Below are 6,919 nucleotides of genomic sequence, written 5' to 3' on the forward strand. Positions count from 1 at the left end.
GTAGCCGTTAACACTGTTAAATCATATATAAATCATCAAAGAAAGGTAAATACAGTGTTCGAATAAAGGACATAATAAATAATATATATATATATTTTCGTCAATTGCTGATAAGAAGACAGCGTATCATTTTGATCTGTTGTTTGTTATTTGCTTTGCATCAAGGACAAGTGTCATCTTATATGCCTGCGCATGAGTGTGAAGGAATTGGGGCCCGTTTACAAACTTTTGAAAACCAGGTAACTCAAGCATGAGGTGATAATTAATCATTCCTCAACTAGCAATAATTACTAAAACACCTGGACTTTCCGGGCTTATCCTTTCCGGATAAGTTTGGAGGGTTAGAGCCTGCCTCGGGCACAATAGCCCACACCATGGTGTCAACTGACCTTACTTTTATGAGAAATCTATTCAGATTAAGCACTTGAGTCGCAATTTCTTTTCATCTATGCCTTCGTCCAGTGACATTGCTAGAGTAGTCCTCTCTTTATAAATTATATTATCCAATTTTTAAGCCGAAATATTAAGTTTATTTTTTGAGCAGAGTGGGTGGACTGACGAAGCAACCCAAACGTTAATTATCATATGGGGAACAACATTCATACAAGATGGTTTTGATGGAACCCGGCGGAACATCGCCGTTTATAAAGAAATAGCACAGAAGATGCAAGAAATGGGTTATAACTTTACACACGCACAGATTACAAAATGCAAGAACCTACGCAAAAAATACACCCAGGTAAAGGACTCCAATGGGAAGTCAGGAAACCCAACAACAGAATGGCCGTATTTTGAGATGATGAACAAAATTTTTGGCGATAGACCCATTTCTTGTCCACCAAACACTGTTGACACATCGTTGTCGGCTCTGAATACCAGTAGAACTAGTAGTAGTAGTAGTAAGTCCGCAAGTTATTTTTTTTCTTTGTTTTTTTGTACTTTTCCCAGTTGGCCTAGGCTCTAGTTTCTAAGGCCTGGGTTTTTTTAGAATTGGTTGGAGTTCGAGCGTAGGCAAGGTGAGGTAATTTGTTGTTGAATTTCCGTTGGGGTGAGGTCGGCAAAGTATACAGATTCAGAAAGATCGCATGGCTTAACAGAACAGCATGCTGTATCGTGTGTGACTGTGAAGTGTTTTTGGTTAAAAAGGCCTATACCAGCATACTTTTCGAGTGATGGAACTTCTGGTCGGTATCCGAATAACTTGTGGTTCGTAAACGAGCGATCTAATGACCTACCCCTCTGGGCATTATGTCATTTTGACTTATCCGGTTTCGTAGAAAGTTCGTAAACACAACCTCAGAGGCTTTAATCGGATCTGAATTCCCAACAGCCTCAATGGCCTAGTTGGTTAAGGCATCTGCATAGACAGCTGAAGGTCCATGCAAGCATTAACACGTTCACTGGCCACCTTTTGTAAAGCTCTGCTATACCAAAACAAGTTTTCTAGTCATAAATTATCAAAATGGTCTAAGTCTAATATAAAATTTTGGGGGACAAGTAAACTTGTCACTGGCAATAGGACATTTTTTTTAATTGCCTGTACAAGTGCCAGTTTTCTCAAACATGGGGGGTGGGGTCATTTTACAAACATGATCCTTGAACTGAGTAGTTATGGCAACAAAACTCATTAGCCTGGCTCACATCGAACTTTTATCTAGATATACATCCACTTAACTGAAACCACTCAATTATAGCTAGATAAAGGCTTAAGTCACTTAAAGTTAAGTAACTTAACTTACTAAAATAACGGTAAATTAACTTGCTTATGTAAAGTCAGCTCGGATTACAAGGACATGATTACGTAACGTAGGCATCTAAGCCAGCGTTGTTGTATTGTACCAGCATTATCATGCTCTGGCTGGCAACAACAACGTACTCCAACAATGCTAACAACAGCAGCATAGTAGTCTCATTAGTGTTGGTTTTCAGAAATTATTTGTAATATTATGGGTAAAAAACCAGCAAACATCCTTTTTACGAATAGTCGCATTACAAATGACCTTTGCACTTTGCATCATCGACCAAGTAGTAACGTCAAAAAGTCCGATTGCGTACATTTTCCAAAGTGATAATGTTTATTATTCTTAATAATAAAATCAGATTTGTTGTATTTATTATAATACAATCTTATCCATTTCCGCTATAATAGTCACTATTAATTCAGTTTCAACGAACTACCACCAACAACCAGTCGTTAAAAATGAGCGCACATGTTTACGATGACAAAATAAAAAAGTGTGTTGAACTCAGCAACTTATTTGACACCGCGAAGCTAGATTTTCGCGAAGTGCATGTAAACAACACAATTGAGAGATCTAAAAACTACAAAACAGGACAGAAAGGTCCATAAAGTATACAGACGTTTTAATGAGAATTAAACAATATTTTGTTAAATGGAAGAATGCTAGCTAGCGATTAAAATAATTCGTTTTTTATCGAAGGTAAATTTAGCTACGGCCTAGAGAATCTAGAGAGGCTAGGTTATAAGGTAGTGGAATACCACTTGGTACTAGAGGTTTGTAAAATACAGTAGATGTTTTATTAAACAAGCCTTTCCACCGTGTGACGTCGACGGCCTGAAACTGGCTGGCTGTTTATCTGGTTCTAACTTGGCATCGAACGCAATTAAGGAAATATCGTATCATGTTTCAAGACGGGTATATCTAGATAAAGTTCCACATGAACCAGGATATTGACATATAACATGATCTGCATACACCTGACAGACAATAGCAATTGTCTAACAATATCAAAGAAATCCTGTTTAAAGAAGAATTTTCCCGGGCGGTCAAATAAATTTGGGTCAGTCAACTTTCATCCATATCACTGAAAATAACATAAACATCCATTGAAGCAGTAGACTCATTTATCCATGAATACTGACCGACGTTTTCGTTCATTGGGCGATTTAAATGCAAGCTGTAGGGCAGACTATGATTATGGTACCACTAGAAAGCTCCTTTAAAACAATACCTCAGTGTATTAAATCCCTTGACATTTTTTTAAACAGTAAATGATGCATAAGTTATTGATATGAAAGTTATATGTGCGTAGGTGTTTCTTAACATCCTTCAAATATATAGACATATTGTCTGAGTTAATACACTTGATAAAACAACAGAATATTTGAATTAAACAAGGAAGTATTTTTCTCAGGCCTAACATCCTTGCATAAACAGAAGCCCTACCCCTTTGCATGAACTACAAATAAGGCCTCTTGATGAGGGTGGAGAGTTAAGTTGTATTTCAATTTTAAGAAAAATCGTTATGTCATAGGAATTGAGCCCATTCACCAGGATTTGGAATACTACCATCTTAACCACCACTGTTGGAAAGATAAAAGTAATTGTGTTTTAACAAGTAACCATTTGTTAGGGCAGTATTTGAGCCTTGAATTTGCCATAGTAATCAAAACTAAAACCTGTAATCTGTTTTTGCACACCCATGCACTCCCGAATATGGCAATCCAGTACATGGCCCTCTACAACCCTTCTCCTGAACAGCAAAAGTTTAAAATGAAATTTTGTGTATATGAATTCCTCTATGGACGAATTTGAATCCATGTAACACTGGAATGCCATTTTCACAATGACACTATAAAGGGACTGTGGGAAACACATAAATGATTGGAGAATTAACTGAAATTGAATGTTAACAGGAAGAGTTAGAAAAAAAAAACGTTCTGTAACTGGAGTATGTACTCTCTCTAGAGGTTTCACATTTGAATCCACCCAACATTGGAATGCTACTATAATTTATTCTTCAAAAATTTAAAAAGGAAGAAAAAAATCAAAAGGAAATACTTAAAAAGCATTATCAAGGATAAATACCTCAGCTTCCTTCCCTCTTACCTTTAAAACAACTAGAGAAGGAAAATAGGATATTGATAAATTTAATTGCTTGAGAATGTACTGGCTAAACAAAAAAATATGCTTGATGTTTAAAACATAAAGCAGGAGACCCAAGTAAAATCCAAGTACATCTCCCTCAGGCTATGTTCAAACATACGGTGTAAGACTGGCGTAGCTTACGCCCACCTAAGCTAATCTACGGATTAAAATTCCAAAGTGTTCACACAAACGGCGTTCGCTATATTAATGCTGGCGGTAAACTAGTAGAAATATAGGCCTATGGGGGAATAGTTTTCAGTTTTAAATAATGTAAGGGCTCTTAACTGTAGTAAAATATTCACAGTGCATCATCAAAACTTTTAAATCTGTGAATTGTTCGAAGTGAACTTACAGTACCATCCAGAAAACATTAGCCCACCGCACGCATTTTTTCCGCAGATGAAAATCGTGGGACACGCAGTTAATTAGTTAGTATTAGGGCCACCCATACGCAGTCAACCGTTACGGCATTGAGTAATTCATGGCTTCAACGAACTGCCTAATGATTTTTACGTTCAACAAATTGGTCTGTGTTGTTTATCAGCCAGACAAAAGACAGAGCCTGTCGTTATTTCGGAACAATGCAACTGGGAATATTAAACTTGATACTTTCATGGATATGCTGATATATCCACAGGCATCTGAATTATTTTGTTAACTGTACTAACAATTTTCCGGTTTATATGAAGATTAAATATATATGTACAGAAATATAAATTGTAGGCCTACATCATTGTAGAAATTCAAGATCAAGTATCTCTTTTATTAGTCGATCAATTAATGGTTGTGAATATTATGAGTTTGAAACCAAATATAATGCTGTAAATTGTGTCCTGTGTGTTATTTTGTTATGATACAATAATAATAGTTGTTGATAAAGGCAACGATTCATGATGTCGTCTATTTAACAACATAATTAATGACGAACAGTTTTTTTTTTTTATTCACTGGAATTCTTAACAAAATTGACTGTTGTGTATTATTGGTCATATCGTAGTAAGAGTTTAAGAGCGTGAGAGAATAAAGATTCCTTCTTAATGAACAGTATTAAGAGTTTAAGAGCGTGAGAAAAGAAAGATTCCTTCTCAGTTAAGGAACACGTATACAATGTCAGTTTCCAATTTTATAATACAGTATATATATATATATTTATTTATAATCTTTGAGATGATGACACTGCCGGCTATCTTATTGTGAGATAATCAAATTGTGGAATAAAATGAAATGATTAAGGCTTAAATTACGATTTTAAAAAAATATACACTGTTATGAAAATAAAGTTTATGTTTAGTATTAAATGGTTAATTAATAATGATTGAACATTTTGTTATTTGTTAGCATCACCATATTATATTATGTTTATTATTGTTTTTATTTAGCCAGATTTTGTAGTCTAAAGTTATTATGTATCACGGAGTGTAAGGATGTCGCTTACTTTCAACCGTCTGTCTGGAAGGTAGCCGATCAAAAGCACATGTTTTGCTGTGAAGCACATTCAATTAACCGAGGACTCTACCAAAAATTTATGGGGGAATGAATTTCGTAAAGTATAATTCAATATAATAATTTTCCAGTGGTCCCAAGTCTCCCGGATCTCTCTGGAGTCTCCCGGAAATTGTTATGGTCTCCCGCAAGCAAGCAAAAATCTCCCGGAAATTTACTTATCTCCCAAAAATTCAATAGAAAACAAATCTTCCCTAAACAATCAGGCAGCTATTCTGTCTTTATCTTGCCGCGTTACTGTACTCATGGAGATATCCATGCTGTACTGCATAGCAGCAAGGCGTGTCTACATTCCCTGAGTTGGCGGCGTTCAAAGAGAATAAGAGGTGATTAACCTCGTGTTTGCTTCTCCTTCTGAATATTGTAGTATCGTGGGAACCTACTTACAGGAACGTTTCTCACTGAATTCACCGTTACTATGCAACCTGCAGTACTAGTAACTTGATATTAAGCTTTTGCCTGTTACAGAGAGATAGCTTATGAATTAACTATTCCTTTTCCTTAAAATATTTCTTTATTGTTTTTATGCATGGTCTATATCTAGGCCTGTAATGTTTGGAAGAATAGTCTAGGCATTTCATCTATTTTTAGCCTACTTGCCTACCTACCGTACTTTATCGTTAAAACGTAGGCCTACTCTTTATACCAACTTCACTGTTGCCTGTTACAACTTACTCAGGCCAAGCTAACCATTGCATTGTTTCCTGAAAAAAAAAAAAAAAAAAAAAAAAAAAAAAAAAAAAAAAAAAAAAAAAATATGTATATCACAGTGTTCTTTAAATTTTATAACCTGCACTACCGACTATTAGCGAAATAACTTTACATCTCAAAACTAACTCGCTCATTGTTCGCCTGACAATAGAGAGATCAGGTGTGCCGCGAATTACGTAATACTTTACCATCAACTTTTTTGACTCGCTGTCCAACGTGGACCGCACTTATACCGCGAGTTCCGACTTTTAACAGGAAGTAGATGCTACACAATTACGTAATGGACCACTCGCTGAATACGGGCGCTCGAATTTTCCACGATTATTTTCCGCGGAAATAACGCAGGCAAGGGTAGATAATATCTGGATGGTACTGTATATGATTATTGTATTTTAAATGAACAATTTTACTTCTGATTTTTCCGTTAGCATGTGGAACATTGTTTTATACACATCTAGATGTGTATAAGAGACAGGTAACTGGAGTATGTACTCTCTCTAGAGGTTTCACATTTGAATCCACCCAACATTGGAATGCTACTATAATTTATTCTTCAAAAATTTAAAAAGGAAGAAAAAAATCAAAAGGAAATACTTAAAAAGCATTATCAAGGATAAATACCTCAGCTTCCTTCCCTCTTACCTTTAAAACAACTAGAGAAGGAAAATAGGATATTGATAAATTTAATTGCTTGAGAATGTACTGGCTAAACAAAAAAATATGCTTGATGTTTAAAACATAAAGCAGGAGACCCAAGTAAAATCCAAGTACATCTCCCTCAGGCTATGTTCAAACATACGGTGTAAGACTGGCGT

At 35.6% G+C, this 6,919-nt stretch overlaps 1 protein-coding gene across 1 annotated transcript in view; it reads right to left on the reverse strand.

Annotated features, from left to right (window-relative positions):
- Positions 1 to 6,919, reverse strand: part of LOC117115364 (plexin-B-like) — a 49,425-nt gene that overhangs the window by 24,091 nt on the left and 18,415 nt on the right. The gene's annotated exons all lie outside the window — the stretch shown is intronic.

The sequence above is a fragment of the Anneissia japonica genome, unplaced genomic scaffold (assembly GCF_011630105.1).
Source record: "Anneissia japonica isolate Jap-2015-1 unplaced genomic scaffold, ASM1163010v1 scaffold288073_len612986_cov165, whole genome shotgun sequence".
NCBI classification, from domain to species: domain Eukaryota; kingdom Metazoa; phylum Echinodermata; class Crinoidea; order Comatulida; family Comatulidae; genus Anneissia; species Anneissia japonica.